This window comes from Macrobrachium rosenbergii, chromosome 23 (genome assembly GCF_040412425.1).
Source record: "Macrobrachium rosenbergii isolate ZJJX-2024 chromosome 23, ASM4041242v1, whole genome shotgun sequence".
NCBI lineage: Eukaryota > Metazoa > Arthropoda > Malacostraca > Decapoda > Palaemonidae > Macrobrachium > Macrobrachium rosenbergii.
Genome location: NC_089763.1, coordinates 30,492,010 through 30,512,158, shown reverse-complemented (window position 1 = coordinate 30,512,158; position 20,149 = coordinate 30,492,010). Strand labels below are relative to the sequence as shown.

Sequence of the window (20,149 nt, the reverse complement as noted above, 5' to 3'; positions counted from 1 at the left end):
AGAACTATAATGTTTCAGTGTTTGTGCCAAGTGAAATAGACTGATCAGTCTGTCTGTATAATCCAAATTGTATGTATTTGTTAACAAAAATAACCGTTATTAGGATATAAGAATGCACTGAGGTTAGAAAATAAGCACGGTCCATGAAACTCTCATGGCTAACTTTAACATTAAATAAAAAAAAATTACTGAGGCTAGAAGGCTGCAATTTGGTATGTTTGATGATTAGAGGGTGGATGATCAACATACCAATTTGTCAGCCCTCTAGCCTCAGTAGTTTTTAAGATCTGAGGGCGGACAGAAAAAGTGCGGACGGACAGACAAATAGCCATCTCTATAATAATTTCCTTTTACAGAAAACAAAAGGTTTGCAATAACAGTATAGCTACATATTTTAGAACTAAAACGTTACATTCCAGTGGAATTACTTGAACCGTAGCTCGAAAATACTTGAAGATGCAGAATTTGTACGGGAACTAAGATAGATGACATTTTTTTCGGCATAAACCACGCATAAGAATGTCATACACAGTAGATAGCATGATGAGGGAAATGAAGAAATCTATGGTTTTGAGAGCCAAAATTAGTGGTTAGTTCCTTCCTTTCTTCAGCCTGATGCTTGCATAATTTTTACCTCTATCTCTCTCTCTCTTACACACACACACACACACCAGATAAAGAAATGAGAAAAGTGTATGAATAAACCTAGTTTTGAGTGCCAAAATTAATGGTCAGTTCCCTCCTTTCTTTAGTCTAATGCTTACATAACTTTTACCTTTATCTCTGTCTTTCTGTCTGTCTGTCTGTCCGTCTGTCTCTTACACACACACACACACACACACACACACACACACACACACACACACACAAACACACATACCCACCAGGTAAGAAAATGAGGAAACGTTTGCCAGATTCCACTTGGTCTTCCAGAACCTAAAAACTCTTACCCGGAACTTATAAAAAAAAAACACTGAGGAGATAAAAAGAACGATTTCTCTCCCGAATGAAGGCACTAGATCCCATAACGCCCTCCCATTACCTCGCCTCGCCTCGCGAGGTACTTGGAGGGGCCGTTCTTAATCCACATGAGCGGACGTTTACGATATAAGCGGCGATTTGGCTCGGTTGCAGTATCTTATTTGGAGAGGATGAAACCAGGGTTTTAGATTCTTCTCCGAGGTAACATTGACCCACGGGGGAGGGGAGGGGTAGGAGGAGTTATAAGAGGAAGAGGGGGTGCGGAGGAAGGAACCAGGGGTAACGCTGCTTGCTTTCAGTGTTTTCTAACGTCAGGTAAGTTGATCTGAACTTCATGAAGTTGGATTTCGCCAAACAGGTTTTATTCGTTTAGCTCACTGGAAAATCATCTGCGGTCCCTTTAGGCTTGAGAAATATGGACCACCTGCTGGAATATTCAAGCGCATCACCGCTATGCCCACGATACGTTTTCTAAATTCAGACTCAAAACACGTCTTCAGACTCAGACTCAAAGCACGTCTTCAGAATCAGACTTAATATACGTCTTCAGACTCAGACTCAAAATATGTCTTCAGACTCAGATTCAAAATACATTTTCAGACTCAAAATACGTCTTCAGACTTAAAATACGTCTTCAAACTCATACTCAAAATACGTCTTCAGACTCAAAATACGTGAATCCTGCAAAAACATCTCTCACAGATGGTGCTTGAAAAAATGGTGTTGCCTTGGCTATGACGTTGTACAAGAAAAAAGAAAAAAAGTAAAAAATGGGCCCAAGTTTCTTCTGCGCAATCGACTTTTCTGTACAGCGTGTGAGCCGCGGCCCATTAAACTTTCAGCCATGTCCTGGTGGTGAACTCTCCTATAGCGTTGCCAGACGTAAGATCATGCTAAGTTTAATCTTGAATAACTGAATAACATAAAAACTACTGAGGCTAAAGGGCTGCAATTTGGTAGGTTTAATGATTGGAGGGTGGATGATCAACATACCAACTTGCAGCCCTCTAGCCTCAGTAGTTTTTAAGATCTGAGGGCGGACAGAAAAAGTGCACACGGACAGACAAGGCCATCTCAATGGTTTTCTATTACAGAAAACTAAATGGAAGAACTATTTCAATAATACATTTTTATCTATAAATTTATTTTGTGAAAATTCATGGGCTCAATCTCCAGTTTTTTTTTTTAACCTGCACAAATAACTAATTTATGCAAAATACAACGCGAGAATCTGCAAATATTCGATTCCTGTGGCGATTACTGGTTTCTAATTGGACGTTCATGTCTTGGTAGCATTAAGAAATTCCAGTTTTATAGACTATTTCAAGAAGCCTACCCTCATCCACTTTGCATGACCAGCCGACCAAACCACTCTGGTCTATTACCTTTGAAAGGCATTTAAACGAATAGTCTTAGTACACACACATACACAAATACACACACACACGTTTTGACACTATTCTTAACCCCTCAACTAATATGGCAGCTTTCAAGGAATGATGAATGTTTTAATGAGCCCTAATTGTCGTCAAACAATCATGTCACATACACACAGACATACAAATACAAACACATACACACACACGTTTTGACACTATTCTTAACCCTCAGCTAATATGGCAGCTTTCAAGGAATGATGAATGTTTTAATGAGGCATTCGTGTTTTTGCTCCATTATGTCAGTGGTCAAAAATAAATTCCCGCGACTCGTACTTAAGCTTACAATAGGCTGTAGGAGTCTATTGCTAGCTCGGGTGGGTTCCAGTCAGGCTGGCAAAGCTAAAAAAAAAATAATAATAATAAATAAAGAAATACAATAAAATAAATGTGTGGGTGCGATGTAGAAATGAATCTTCGATCACACTGGTTTGATAGTGTCTAAATTAAATTGTATAACATTTACTTTTTTTTCTGTGATCTCACAGGCTATTTTGGGCTGCCCAATGCTGTCAGGTCAATCTTCAGATGTTTACTTTATGTATTTACAAATCTCCCTTTAAGGTGTATATATATATATATATATATAGATATATATATATATATATATATATATATATATATATATATATATATATATATATATATATATATATATATATATATATACACACACACATGTGTTGATGATACATTCTATGGAACTAAAACTACGTAAAAAGTCTAGGTAACATTCAAATAAAAAAGAATGTTGGTAACACTTGAAAATTCCCTTCCTCTTAATTGAAGGCTGATTCACATTATACCATCACGTCACGTCACCGTCCCATCAGCCGTGCCTTGCGTTCACACTACATCCATCAAAATCCCGTTCAGTTAGTGCCCAACCTCAGCGACTGACAGATTTAGCGTTAGGAAACTTGCATCAACACCGTCACGTCACGTCACGTCAAAATACTACTCTCTCCAAGACGTGTCGTGACGTGACGGTGGATGCCGTGTGCTTGGTGATGACGTGAACAAGTCCATTTGATGACACGTAAGAAATTCGCACGTACTTTGACGTGACGTGATGTTATAATGTGAATCAGCCTTTCAAAAAAGCTTCCCACGTAACCGACGTAAAGCTGTGAGTCGTGTTGTATTAACCACAGAACAAAGTTCATGGATGTGTGTGTGTGTGTGTGTGAGAGAGAGAGAGAGAGAGAGAGAGAGAGAGAGAATGTCCCAACAAACAAAATGCGGACCGAAGTTTATTTTTTGAGTGTTGGATTAAATATGCAACTCATCGGGTAGTTATTGCTTTTTCAAACCCTTCCTCCCACACACTCTCTCTCTCTCCTCTCTCTCTCCCCTCATCCTCCTCCTATACCTTTCCCCTCCCTCTATTCTCCTCTCCCTCCCTCTCCCCCCTATCTCTCTCCCTATTCCCCTCATACCCCAAAACCATTTTTTTTGGAGGTAACTTTTTCCATTACTGTTCAGGAAGCGATGCGTTTGGAGTTTCTAAAAATAAAAAAAGTCTCAAAAAACAAAAAAACATAAACCGTCCATGAATATTTCATAGTTTTATGAAAGATTTGCATGTGAGGTAGAGTACACAGTCTATATGCATGCATATATAGATGAATATAAAGGTTTCTCAGTTCTTTTTCCCCTCTGTTGTGATGCTGGCTTTCCGTACACATACACATACACATACACATACAAACGCACGGACACATACATACACAAACACACACGCGTACATAAATGTACTTATATATACATATATGTATATATACATATATAATATATATATATATATATATATGCATATATATATGTATATGTATATATATACACATATCTATGCGTGTGTGTGTAAACATGGTTGTATTTTTTATTTTCGTCAGCCCTATGGAAATATTTCACTGTAATGCAAAACGTTATTTTGGGCATCAAAATAACTGCAACTGAAATAATCATGATCTACATCTATGCTAACGAGTTCCCCTTAGGAAGGCATTCAATTCCTCATGCCTCCAGAAATAACGTGTGAAATGCGAGTAATTTTCAGAACGTTCTAAAAGCGAAAGACTATTAGTTATTTTATGTAATGCGTCAATAAGAATCACGGCTTTAATTCATGAAGTACAGAACAAAAGAAAATATATATTGATGATTATAAAGTGATAACCTTTCAAGCAACGATGTCAATATTTTTTTCAGCGTACATGTTTGTTGAAAAACTTAATTTTTCGTTTTCTGAAAAGAAGACTGTTGTGCCGGCTTTGGCTCTGTCCGTCCGCACTTTTTTCTGTCCGCCCTCAGATCTTAATAACTACTGAGGCTACAGGGCTGCGAATTGGTATGTTGATCATCCACCCACCAATCATCAAACACACCAAATTGCAGCGCTCTAGCCTCAGTAGATCTTATTTTATTTAACGTTAAAGTTAGTCATAATCGTGCTTCTGGCAACGATATAGGCCATGCCACCACCGGGCCGTGGCTCATACAGCATTATACCGAGACCACCGAAAGATAGATCTATTTTCGGTGGTCCTGATTATACACTGTAGCGGCTGTACAGAAAACTGGATTGTGCCGAAGAACCTTCGAGGCGTCATGTACTGGGTTTCTTTTGATAACAACATTAAATATTGACTGATAACTGATTAAACTTTATCAGATAATCGCAATCGCTTAAATCAGGCCGAATTTTTTCAAAGCAGGAAAGTTTCCCAATATTAAATTTTTTTTCTCAATAAATCATAATCATAAATTTTCAAATCAAATTCATTGAAAAATCTTAACTCGTCAGTGACAACTGATCCTGAAATTCTACGTGAGCTGCAAACGGAAAATATAAGAAGCTACGAAGGCCTTGTTAAATAAGTATATATATATATATATATATATATATATATATATATATATATATATATATATATATATATATATATATATATATATATATATATATATATATATATATATATATATATATATATATATATATATATATATATATATATATATATATATATATATATATATATATATATATATATATATATATATATATATATATATATTACAGTAAATCCATAAGAATCACAACAATGGCAATCCTACAAATTGCAATAAAATAGCAGCGCAATCAATAGCAATTCACTTTATCAGCCTTGTATTTTCATACTTATTTATCTATTTATTTTTTTTACTATTGCTAGCGAAACACTAAAACGTCTTCTTCATTACTTATAGATTTGCAGTAAATCTATAAGAGGGAGGAGATACGAAAAACAAAAATAAAACTACAAAAACGAAGCCACTACAAGCTCCGAGTTCAAAGCGTAGAACTGTACAGTAGATCAGTAAAAAAAAAACAAAATAAAAACAAATGAAAATGAAAAAAAGAAAATAATCGCAATGACATAGAAGGAGAAACAATGGCTTTTTTTACATTTTTTAATTTTTCGGCAAGAAAAAGCACATGAAATTAAATTTTTTTTGGCAAAAAAAAAAAAAAAAAGAAAATTGCGAACGTGGAAACGAAAGCAATGGCTTTTTTATGTTTTAAATTATTCGGCAAAAACAAAATAAAATGAAATTTTTTTGCAATAAAATTAAATGAAAACAAAAAATAAAAATAAATTTTTTGCGAAAAAAAAAAAAGAAAATTGCACCCCCCAAAATCGCAATAACATAGCAACGAAAGTAATGACGTTTTTTTACATTTTTGAAATTTTCGGTAAAAAAAAAATGAAATTTTTTGGGCCAAAAAAAAAAGAAATGAAAATTGCGAACAGATTACACCCCTGCACATCGCAATAACAGAGAAACGGAAGCAACCGCAATTTTTTATATTTTTTTTTTTTATTTTTTTGGAAAAAAACACATAAAATTAAATTTTTTTTGCCCCCAAAAAAACATGAAACGAAAATTGCAAACGGATTACACCCCCGCAAATCGCAATAAGGCAGAAACGGAAGCACTCGCAATTTTTTTCGATTTTTTTATTTTTCGGTAAAAAAAAAAAATGAAATAAAATTTTTTGAAAAAAAAAAAAAATATTAAATGAAAACTGCAAACGGATTACACCCCCGCAAATCGCAATGACAGAGAAACGGAAGCAACAGCAAAAGAATTTTTTTTACATTTTTTTTTCGCAAGGTGGAGGGAACTTTTTTTTTTGTGTTCTGGCGGGCAAGGGGGGAAGGGGGTTGGGGTTAGGGGCGAGGGATGGACCAGGCTGAAAATTGCATGCTAATGAGACATGGAACCTGTAATTACCTCCGGTTAAATGCAGATCTGCATACGAATCCCGAGTGACATTTTCCCTTTTTATTTTTACTGCTGTTATTTTATTTTCCCTCTTTTATTTTTATCGTTGTTATATTATTTTCCTCTTTTATTTTTATTGCTGTTAAATTGCCGCCGTCGGTGGCTGGTGCGCTGTCAGACAAAGATGATTACGCCCGGGCAAATTAGGACCGACTGCCGAAAAATGAGGTGGTTGGGCAATTAAAATGCTAATTTGGGAGAGACATGTTCCGAACGCGGCGTATTATTATTTTTTTTATTATAGCTGAATTCGCGCGCTTGTACAGTGTGTGTGTGTGTTTTTTTTTTCTAAATTTATTTTTTGGGGGTTGTTTTTAAACAGATTTGAAATATGATGATATTAGGCTTTCCGTTGGTTAGGAATTTGTTTGTGGATTACATCATTATATATATATATATATATATATATATATATATATATATATATATATATATATATATATATATATATATATATATATATATATATATATATATATATATATGTGTGTGTGTGTGTGTGTGTGTGTGTGCGTATGTGTACGTTACAAGAAAGCTATCGATTAGAAATCTGTCGACAAAAATTTAAAAGAAATCCACTCATTGAATCAAAATGCAATTTTTCACTATTGCACCTATGGGGGTGGGGTGGTGGGCAGGCTGACTTTCTGACAAAAGTTTCATTCGTGCCCGCCATGGTGATATAGTTCTGTCTAAGTCGAAGATCTATTAAGAAGGTACCTAACTAACCAAAGGTAAAATAATTAGGAAAATAATCAAAGAATATGGTATAACACCCACAGATCCCATTAGGTGATCAGTTCAGCCGCCAGCATTCCGTGGCAGAGCGAGCCAGCTGACCCACACCTGTTGAATATCTGCACCACACTGAATGTGACCACGACGAGACTGCGGGGCGGGGGGGGGGGGCCAGGGAAGTTACGGAACGTAATAATACAGGTACTATGCCACTGCAGGTATTTATAGGGCATTAGTGATTTAGGGGACGTCAGTGATTTATAGGAAACTGATTGCCACCCCAGTCCTGTGAATGAGATCCAACATGGGGTCCGGTTCTGGATGTTACGTTTGTGTTATGAATCGTCTTATAAGCTTTTGTTTATAACCGTCTGGTTATTATCTTAGAGTTGAGAAGATGGTAAGACATACGCTCAGGCTTACTTGCGTAAATAATATATGCAGGCATCACGTTACCAATGCATACACACACACATATATATATTGTATGTATATAGATATATATATATATATATATATATATATATATATATATATATATATATATATATATATATATAGTAAGCAAACAATTATGGGGACAATTCCTCATTCCTTTCAAAGTACTTCATTCAGCTGACGTTTCAAGACTTATCAGTCCCATGTTCAAAGCTATAAAATAAAAGAACAAGCATTAAAAATAGACTCAGGTTAAAAACAGAAAAGTTTTAACACAAAATACAAAAACTGAAGTACGATAGGAAGGACCGAAATTTACCAAAGATTGCTGAAGGCAAAGACGAAGTGACAATCCGGGTACGATTCGGCTCCACCGGAAACTTACGAGAGATATAAAGGTGTTGACGTGGACTGAGTATTTAGTTGGGGAGCAAGGTAATCAGTTGGTATAAAGGCGGAGATCAAGTCAATAGATTACACGAAGGCTTAAAGCAAGGAAGCTTTAAGCCCTCATATAATCTATTTTATGATTCATTGGAATAATTTTCTCAAGGTTATCTCAATCGACACCTATCGCCAATGTAGCAAACTTACTCACTCGATTGCAAAGCTTAGCCCAGAAAACTCACAACACTCTGACTGGCAGATGTTTTCCATTCTTTTCCAAAAATGATTTAAATATTCTCAAAGAACTGAGTAAACATGATGAACTGATAATAACTAAACCAGACAAAGATCGAAATATTATTAGGGCTAAGACCTACGATTCTTTATATAGCACAGGTGCTTCCTACGAACTGACGTACGGGCTACCTAAAATTCGTAAAGAAGGTATCCCAGTGAGACCTATACTCGCCTCCTATGACACTCCCAATTACAAATTGGCCAAATTCCTTGTTCCACTTTTAGCACATTACACAACTCAATAATTATAGCATTAAAGACTGATAACTTCAAAAGAAAGGATTTTACCCTAAGACTCAGAACTTTTATACAGATGTTGAATGGATGTTGAATCACTTTTTAACCAATGTGTCAATTTTGGAAGAATTTTTATTCGAATAATTTTAACATCACGGATTTTAAAAAGCTGTTGCAGTTGCAAGTTTAGCTGGACACAGCCTTTGTTTTTAATGAAAAGCCTACATTCAGGTTTCATGGTATGGCTGGGATCTCCATTGGGGCCTACTTTTGCAACATTTATGTGCTCCCTGGAGGAGCGTTTGTTAGATGACTGCCATCTGTCTCGCTAAATTTTTCTGACAGTAGATATGTCGATGACAAATCTTTCTGCTGTTTAAACAGAGATTGAGCATTAAATTCCTGAATTTGCTAACAATATGCATCCAGATATAAGTTTACGATTGAATATGAAAATGAAAACAAACTGCCCTTTTTAGATGTAATGGTTTTAGACGTGATGAACATTTTAATACTACGATTTTTCGAAAGAAAACGTTTACTGGTCTGGGTTCTAATTTTGATAGTCATTGTTTTTTTTTTTTAATTTTCAGCTTAATTCTTTGACTACCCTCTTCCACAGGGCATTTAACTTGACATCTGACTGGAACAGTTTTCATATTAAAATTCTATACTTCATTAATAACTGTTTCCTATCTAAACTTGTTTACAAACATCTTTACAAATTCCTAAATATGTTTTCCATCCAAAACTTGAAATACCAACGGTACCTAAACTTGCTTTGTACACAAATATTCAGCTAATTTATGATAAAAACTTCTATCGAGACTTACGGCGGATAATAGGCAAATTCCTACCAGCTATTGAATTGAAATTTATACCTTGTAACCCAATGACAATTAGACCTCTATTCAAATATAAAAAGTCTTCACCCTTTGATGACCTCAGGAATCATTTATTTGTTTAATCGCCCCAGAAGTAACCTGGGGAAGTACGTCGGCTCCACCCGCAGGTTCCTAAAGGTGAGATTAGACTCCCATCGAGGCGCGAGTTATAGAACGGGCGGAAGACTATCAACCCCGGAATCCTCTTGTATACGAGATCACGCAAGGAAATACAAATACGATATAAACCACAAAGATTTTAAAATCATAGGCAGAGCTCCGAATGACCAACTAGCAATTTGGGAATCACTTCTCATTAAGCAGCTTGCTCCCCAACTAAATGCTCAGTCCTCGTCAACACCTTCACACCTCTCGTGAGTTTCCGGTGGAGCCGAACCGGACCCTGGTTGTCACTCTTCGCCTTCAGCACTCTTTGGTAAACTTTGGTCCTTCCTATCGTACTTCAATTTTTGTCATTTTGTGTTAAAACTTTTCTGTTTTTAACCTGAGTCTGTTTTTGATGCTTGTTCTTTTATTTTATAGCTTTGAACATGGGACTGGTAAGTCTTGAAACGTCAGCTGAATGAAGTACTTTGAAAGGAATGAGGAATTGTCCTTCCGCCCTTGCTTGCCTCTCTCTCTCTCTCTCTCTCTCTCTCTCTCTCTCCTCTCCCTATATATATATATATATATATATACATATATATATATATATATATATATATATATATATATATATAATTACCTGTAGTGTGTATGTGTGTAATTGTGTCCACGACCGCACAGACGCAAGCTTACACATGTATACAATTACACACAATATGTTTACACCCAACCCTTTTATCTGGAATGACAACAACCTATAATGACATTACTTACCCCAACTTTGCGTCAGCCCAGTAAATGATTGCACATATGAATGTTAATCACGTGTATGACGGCAATCTTTGTATATTTAAACATGCGTCACAGACACTGATCGAAAATCTCAACGTGGACTTTCCTCAGCGTGATATGACTAATCAATTAAGACGTGAGTATCGTTCGGGTGACGAAATATATATATATATATATATATATATATATATATATATATATATATATATATATATATATATATATATATATATATATATATATATATCTTATTAATTCAAATAGATGATCTGTTCCTAATTCAGGCGAGGATTAGTGATAAAATGTGCAGAGCAATTATTATCAATTATAATCAGTCTGATACCACAACTATACACACAAAATATTTCACAAATAATTGTGGGCAGTGAGCAAATAAAATTGTGGTTATAATAATAATAATAATAATAATAATAATAATAATAATAATAATAATAATAATAATAATAATAATAATAACTAGAAAATCACTGTACTACGAACAAATAAATGGTATTCCGCAAACATCCAGACACTTGCGCGCGCGTGCACACACTCATATATGTATACATATACATACATACATATATACTGTATATATAATACACAGACATGTGTATGAACAAAAATAAACGACCAAAAGTTTCCAAACAAACTTATATGCATATGTACACATACACACTATATGAAAATAATGTATATATACAGTATATATATATATATATATATATATATATATACATATATATATATATATATATATATATATATATATATATATATATATATATATATATATATATATATATATATATATATATATATATATATATATATATATGTTATATACATACATATACATATACAGTTGCAAAGCAGATTGGTTAACGAATACCCAGAGTAAGTGTTTACACACTTCCTTCAACCGGAGCTTCAATCAGTCCTGAAGTGGTTCAAAAACTGCGTTTCCGATTTAAATTGCTCTTCGCGTAGCAGGAAAGAGCTAAACTAATTCATCTACTCGATGATCGCCTAAACGAAAAAAAAATCTGATCGATAATAATTCATAATAATTCAAACGTAAGTTTGCCCTCTTTTTTATATTAGTCTAAAAAACTTGTCACGTGAAAGTAATGGCAAAATCTCAGTAATTTCGCTATTTTAGTATTCATGATATTTTAGGAACATTATGTTGCTTAACATATCCCCGGTCAAGTTTTATTTAAATATTGATACGCGGGGGCTGTTGCTCAAAATACCTGACCTCATTTGAACTCGACCTGTTACACTGAGAATTAAAAAGAAACAAATCACTAATAAGTTAAGATCTGCTTAGGACAATTCACAAATACCAGTGCTCTTTCATAAAAAGAAGTAAGCAAGCAAGCAAGAATCTTAAACAGAAATAAATAGATATAAGCTTCCTCTCACAAGTACAAACTTCTAAAAAAAAAAAAAAAGACACGAAATTTGAATCTAGGAAATAAAAATCTTTCTCTATGCAACTTGCTCTACTTCCATACGAGGAAGGAACTTGTACAGCTCGTTGAGACCCATTAATCCCAGACGCTGTCGATCTGGTATCATCGTATCACTGAGAAAGCAAGGAAAGGCCTTGTGAGTTGACGCGGGTGGGGATCAAATTTCAACTCTCACGAGGAAACGAGGAAGAAAATCAAGTAAACTGAATATAAAACGAAATAAAGACAATTGAATATAAAGCATTATAAAGAAAACTGAATATAAAAGGAAATAAATGCAGCAAAATATAAAGCTACACCCAAAAGAAACTTTGGCAAAGTATGTCAAGGCTAAAGGAAATCAACTCAGTATTGAGGCTATCTGTGATTATGAACTGATTTTTTATTATTATTTTAACCTGATGAAAGACTTATGTAGCTTTCACTCATGTGAGACGCACATGTATACACTAGGTAGAATACACACAGACAGACACACACACACATGTATACACAGTTTGAAAAAGAATACAACACTGAATTATATCGTGAGAGGCCTAATTTGCATGTTTTTGGAAACGTTCATCATTACAATGTGAATGTTCGATACATTTTCTTACAGCTAAGAGTAATCTTCTACTAGCCACGTACAAGAAGACAGTCTAATGGATAATTAAATAGATGTGTTCAGTACAGGCATACATAACGAATCGCGGAATGTATATTGATAGATCAGGGCTGTCCAAGTTGTTTAGTCTGAGGGCCACTCTTGAAAAAAGCAAAAAGTCATGCGGGACACCTGTGTGTATGTATGTATATGTGTGTGTATATTTATGTATATATATATATATATATACTATATATATATATATATATATATATATATATATATATATATATATATATATATATATATATATATATATATATATATATATATATATATATATGATATAAATATGACAACAGACGCCAATGAAACTCTTTCTTTGTAACTGTTACTGATTTTTTGAAAGGAATATTTCTTTTATTCAGGATAAGCGGCAAGCCTGATTTTTATGATATAAAAAAGAGAAAATATACTTTTACTTATTTTTATCCAGCGGGCCACTCCCAAAATCAAACGGCCCACTTTTGGCCCACGGCCATGGGGTTGGACGGCCGTGTGATAGACAGTATCTATACATAGCTAATGAATTACAGTAGATGATTTTATGCCATTTATCATCACGTCTTATACTGCTTCCTCCTTAATTGCCAGAGGGCAGACGGCAATTTAGACGTCTGTTTCCACATAATCTAATCAGATAAGATATAGTGCACCGCGATAGGTATGCGCATATGAAAGTGCTCGCCACATCACACACTCTGCCATTGTACTGTAGATAGTGGTAGGTGGAGAATGAGTGATCCCGAGTCTAGGCAAAGATAAGAAAATCAACCGGCGTTTCCCCAGATACATCGCCGTAATATCGAAGCCGCCTCTAGAATTCATATTCGTTGATCTGTACTCATTTTGTAAGTATGTGCTCTTCGGAGCGTACGGTTGATGGCGCCCTGCGCCTGGTTTGGAGAGAGAGAGAGAGAGAGAGAGAGAGAGAGAGAGAGAGAGAGAGAGAGAGAGAGAGCCAGATGTCATGAGAGAGAGAGAGAGAGAGACGTGTGTGTGTGTGAGAGAGAGAGAGAGAGAGGAGAGAGAGAGAGAGAGAGAGAGAGAGAGAGAGAGAGAGAGGGACGCTCCGACGTGTGTGTGTGTGTGTGTGTGTGTGAGAGAGAGAGATAGAGAGAGAGAGAGAGAGAGGTAGGAAGATCGCTAAATCCTTCGACTGAACCTATAAAAATAAATGAAGGTAATCTTATCAACATCAGTATAATCTTATTTACACGTTTATGGATTCCATTATCTTAACGCCTTCTTTTACAGTGATATTAGCATCAATAACACCAAAGTTCTTGGAGGCGAATGATTGATAAGTGAAATATTATCCAATAAACGAATGAACCAAAATTCTGGGATTTCCCAGTGAAGGATAAATGAAATTCTTACCGACAAAACAATAAGGAAATCAGGGATTTACCATCGAATGTTAAGAAAGTGTGATATGAACAAAGATTAGCCACTGCAGTGAAACTTAATTACTGGCAATTTAATCTCTAAATACAACCTTTAGGGTGTGTCCACATTGCAAAAAAGCATGTCATAAACACAAGTCCGCTACTTATCGCACACACGTCACAAACAGGCTGAATGCAAGTCAACGAGTTATTTCAAGTCAACGAGTTATTTGCAGTCCTAACCAATGAATAGAATGGAATATAAGTTTAGGCCAAAGGCCAAGCATTGGGACCTGTGAGGTCAATCAGCGCTGGAAAGGAAACTGAGAGCAGGTAGGTCTGAAAGGTGTAACAGGAGGAAAACCTCAAAGCAGTTGCACTATGGAATACCTGTACAGTAATTGTTAGGAAAGGATGGATGGGAAGATGGAAGAAAAATAATATGAATGGAGGTACAGTCAAAGGAATGCAAGGGGTTGCAGCTAGGGGGAGGAAGGGACGCTGCAAAGAACCTTGAGTAATGACTACAGTGCACCCCATGAGGTGCACTGACGGAACTAACTAGCTCCCGGGACACACCTAACCAGTGACAAAGCATCGTTTACAACTTGGGTTTGTTGACATGCCTTCAACCTTTTGGTAATACATATGCAGAGTTGCTGACTTGTTTTGTGACATGTTTTACTGTTGTGTGGACGCAGCCTCGTTCTTTAAAGGGTGGAAAAATCCTGAGATACTGACAGAGGTCAGTGTAGGGTCACTAGAGGTCCCTGATGACCTACTGATCATGTAAGGTTGTATTGTCACCGGGACTGAGTAACCACGCAAAATTTCAAGTCCATCGCACGAACGGAACAGGTCGAAAGTTGAGTTGTAAGTTTTGACCCAAACAGACTCAGCAGTCAAATTAAACAAAAGCATGTAAAAATGAGTCCGGGTTGCCGTGCGTCCAGAGGGTCAACCGGTCCTGGCAGGAAACCAACCAGCCGTGAGGGTATATATTTGAGTCACCAGACGATGAACGATATCTGGGATTTTCCAAATTTCTCAGCGACATTGGGGTCATTTCCTGTATGGTCTTTCAACACCTTCAAAAATAGGAATTTCCTTTCAAATCGACAAATTCCTTCCATTTCTGAGGAACTTTAGATAATAAGATAAACACACACACACACAAAGAGAGAGAGAGAGAGAGAGAGAGAGAGAGAGAGAGAGAGTCCCAGTGGGTACAAGAGTCTTTGAAATTTCAAAATACCTTCTGAAGATGAAGGTAGTTGGAAAGAATGCGAGAATTTTAAGAAGAGGAGGGAGGAGGAGGGGAGGAGGAGGAGGAGGAGGAGGTGGTGGAGGAGGAGGATTAGTATGAATAGAGAAGGAGGAAAGGGAGGAAAGGCGGTTGAATCAGTGGAGAAACAGGAGAAAAAGGAAGCAGTAGGGAAAAAAAGTAGGCCGAGTGAGGAGGAGGAGGAGGAGGAGGAGGAGGAGGAGGAGGAGGAGGAGGAGGAGGAGGAGGAGGGGAGGCAAAGGGAGAAGAACGAAAGGAGGACAAGGGGATAAAGGAGGAGGAAAAAGAGAAAGAGTGGTATGAAGGGAGGAGGAGGAGGGGGAGGAGGAGGAGGAGGAGGAAGAAAAATGATAAAACATGGTGCAGAAGGAGAGAGTTATGTTTCTGATGTAAGCAACAGGATTCGGAGCTGATGAAAGGGAAGTGATAAGGAGAGATAAGATAAAAGTATTTTGAGGGGATGGATAGGAAGGGAAAGGTGGAGGAGAATAGAATGGAAGGAGTAGAAGAGGAAGAGAGAAATGGGAGGAAAAGTGAGATAAGGATACGAAGTGGTCACAGACGTCAGAAAGTCGAGGTGTTGTAAAACGGATCTATTGGCACTTGTAGCCCAGATGGGTTTTAGCGCCTTGGGGGATGGGGGGGCAGACAGGGGGCTGAAGGAGATGCAGACAGAGAGAGAGAGAGAGAGAGAGAGAGAGAGAGAGAGAGATGTAGGCTTTTTTGTCATCAGCGTTTTGGTACGAGTAATGGAAATGGGAATGGGAACGGCGTTGATCTACATGGAATCACAGGAATGAATCCAGACTGGCCATCAGCGCGATGAATTCGGGTGCGAGCTGGCTGCCTCTTCTGACCATTCTGTGGGCTTTCTTTTTATTGTAAGCTGTGTATGTACAGTATATGTATATATATATATATATACTGTATATGTATATATATATATATATATAATATGATGTGTATTATGTATATTCATATATGAACAAAGTAACAGTCATGAAGGCTGTAACTTTTTTCATATATTCATCACGTTTTTACCTTTTTCCTGATTTAAAATCAAACATATATTCATATATATAAATATTACTAAAAGGACTCATTCAAACTGGATGGTATCTAATGGAGTTTTTATTCAGAAAAAGTTACAAGCTTTCTTGGACAAACAGTCCATCAAGTATCCGTACACTGAATAAAAAACTCCATTAGATACCATCAGTTTGAATGAGGTCCTTTTAGTAATTCTACTAACACAGAACAGAACAATTGTGTAGGTGATATATATATATATATATATATATATATATATATATATATAATGTGTGTGTGTGTGTGTGTGTGTGTGTATGTACATATATATAAGCGAACCAAGGCTGCCGCAAAAAAACTAGTTATGTGGTACATGAAATGTATAGTAAGGTAGAAAATTCCGCATTAAGGACTTATTAAACCGTGGATCCTCGCATATACGACTGAAGTGTATTTGGGACAGTGAAGCTTATCTGGTGTAACAAGGACGAGAAAATCGAGTGAAACTGAACAACTTGATATAAATTTCTTATTGTATACATTTAAAAGTCTATATGTCTGTCTGTCTGATTTTCACTCAATTTTTCATAAGTTGTAGTTTAACAGAGATCTTTCACATTCACAATCGATCCCTGATCCCCTGTACCTGGCGAGAGCAACCAGATTTACTGAACAGCAGCACTCAGTGTGCTGGAAATGTGCCTCTCTGCAGAACTTTTCAGTTCCAGAGGTCCCTTATTCATTGCTACCATAATGCCATTCTCCTTGCATTTTAATCCGTTTATTAATGTATTCATTTATTCTTCTTTTTTAACAAGTGAGATCTCGTCTTTCTGTATTTCTCTTTACTTCCTCTCACTTCTTCCTGACGAGCACCATGTTCTTTGGAAGCTTGAATTTCAAGTCAGTGGCCCCTTTGGTGGGCTTGTGACGAGCACCATGTTCTTTGGAAGCTTGAATTTCAAGTCAGTAACTAATAATAATGGTGGGCTTGTTCCTTATGAATAATAGGGTTATATCTCTGAATAATAATAATAATAATAATAATAATAATAATAATAATAATAATAATAATAATAATAATAATACAATTCATTTCCCCTGACTTCCCCTCACCAGGCAGTAATGTTCCCCTCGAATGCACTCTGTGAGCTCATGCACTCGATCCACGTTCGTGGCTGATGATATCGAGACTAAGGTCGTCCTTAGTTGACAACAGAGATCTATTGAAAATTAATGTAAAGCTTTGATTATATTTATCTTGTAATCAGTACCAATGTCTGTAACCTCCTCTGAGCTGATCAGGGCATATTTAATCAACTGTCGAAACAGGAATGTGATTAGCCCCTTATCTTGCACTTTTAATGGCAAAGCAATAATTTTTACTGATATCACTCCCAGACCCTAAACAAGGTTTTACATCACAGGCAGACGCGCGCACTCACATAAACACATATGTATATATATCCTACACTTTCGATATGTTTCACGGGAGGAATTGTTTAGAATGATGGTGGATATTAAACTGCAGTATTGGAAAGTTATCAACATGCGTCTCCCCACCCACTTCCCCTAATGAAAACTGGGCATGAAAGGCTTACAAAAGTGTCCTCCCCCAGAGGCCATAGCGGCCATGTTGATAAGATTGCCACAAATCTCTCTGAATCATTTCGTATTTTTCAATTAGCTCTGTTTTACCTGGGAAGAAGAAAACACAGACTTGCTGCGCAATTAACAAAGTACCAGATGGCATCGCCTTACTTACTTGAAGATTCTCATGTTAAAGTATCTCGTGATAAGGTTTTTGGGCCGTGTCCTGATTCATCCGAGTTTCTAGCACTGCAGTCGACATTCCCAGAAACCTTTCATGTATCAAGAGACTCACAATTGGTTTTACTGGAATGTACTCAAATAGATCCACTTCGCTCTGGATATTAGCCCAGTTCTTATATATATACAGTATATATATATATATATATATATATATATATATATATATATATATATATATATATATATATATATACATATATATATATATATATGTATTTATATATACATATATATATATATATATATATATATATATATATATATATATATATATATATATATATATATATATATATATGTTTATAGAATATGTGTATCTATCTATCTATTCATCTATATATATGAATAGCATTTAATTTGTATTATTCTTAACTCAGGTCTGTCTAGAACTATACCTTTTTGTTTTGCTACAAATGAAAACAACATTATTTGAATTGTTGAAATATTAATATGATTTTGTTCATGTTATCAAATGGAGTAAGAAGAATACTGATAATTACAGTTTTTTTTTTACAAAGAAATGTGCATGAGAGAGAATTTGAAGGATTAAAAAAAACACGAAAAATGGAATGAACCTGCTTTTGAAAATAAGGAAATTTAAAAATGAAAATAATTTTTAAATCAGACTTGGAGGAAGAAAACCAGAATTTCAACCAGGAAAAATATAAAACAAGTAAAAAAATGTGCCGAAGAAACTTCGGCGCAATCAAGTTTTTTGTAGAGCGTGTAACGCTGTATGAAACTCTCAGCTTACGATCTTCGCTCAGTGGCACCCCAGGTACGGTCAGGTGAAGGTGCATCGGCGACTCCTCCGGAAAGCTCTGCCAGACGCACGATCCATGGCTAACCTTAACCTTTAATAACATAAAAACTACTGAGGTAAGAGGGCTGCCATTTGGTATGTTTGATGATTGAAGGGTGGACGATCAACATATCAATTTGCAGCCCTCTAGCCTCAGTAGTTTTAAAGATCTGAGAGTGGACAGAAAAAGTGCGGACCCAAAGACAAATAGCCATCTCTATAGTTTTCTCTTACAGAAAACTAAAAGTTGTTAAAAGTAATCATATCACGTTTATAAGTTATACAATGTCTATTAATCGATTAGATTCAAATTCGTTTATAAGTTATACAATGTCTATTAATCGATTAGATTCAAATTCGTTTATAAGTTATACAATGTCTATTAATCGATTAGATTCAAATTCACTTCAAACTCAGAATCAGATAAGACGCAGAGTCTTTGATTTGAATACTATCATCATCATCATCATTACCATCATCATCGCAGAGTCTTTGATTTGAATACTATCATCATCTTCATCATTATCATCACCAGCAAACTTTCAAGGTTTATTTTAGGTGGACCCTGCTACCAGGGTTTTTAAACATTTGTGTCGTTCATTGATGTTCTACTTTTAACTGATAACAGATAATTGTTGGGAAATAGAATTTAGGCCAGATCGTTGCCAGGACCTATAGTCCATCAGCGCTGAAACGAAATTGGAAGGCAAAAAGACTGAAATGTAACCCAGTTGGAAAACTCGCAGTTACACTATGAAACAAACGTTAAGAGAGGCTGGATTGCGAGATGGAAGAAAGAGAATATGACTGGAGGTACAGTAAAGGAATGAAAGGGGTTACGGTAGGGACCGAAGGAACGCTGCAGGAACTTTAGTAATGCCTATAGTGCACCGCATGAGTGCACTGATGAAGGCTTTACCTCCCTGCAGGGCAGATAATTGTTGAAATTCCTATATGCAAAAAACCATCATTCTTCCCATTGTGAAATAGATGAGAGCAGATGATGCGGAATTAATTTTAAAAACAAAAACAAAAAAATTAAAAATAAAAAAAAATAAACA

General features: G+C 35.9%; 2 protein-coding genes across 2 annotated transcripts in view; one reads left to right on the top strand and one right to left on the bottom strand.

Annotated features, from left to right (window-relative positions):
• bma (SCY1-like protein bma) overlaps positions 1–20,149 on the bottom strand; it is a 439,254-nt gene that overhangs the window by 19,560 nt on the left and 399,545 nt on the right. The gene's annotated exons all lie outside the window — the stretch shown is intronic.
• LOC136851424 (uncharacterized) overlaps positions 13,390–20,149 on the top strand; it is a 21,568-nt gene continuing 14,808 nt past the window's right edge. Inside the window, exon 1 of the mRNA XM_067125509.1 lies at positions 13,390–13,602. The gene's annotated coding sequence lies outside the window, so the exon portion shown is untranslated. The remainder of the gene's footprint in view (positions 13,603–20,149) is intronic.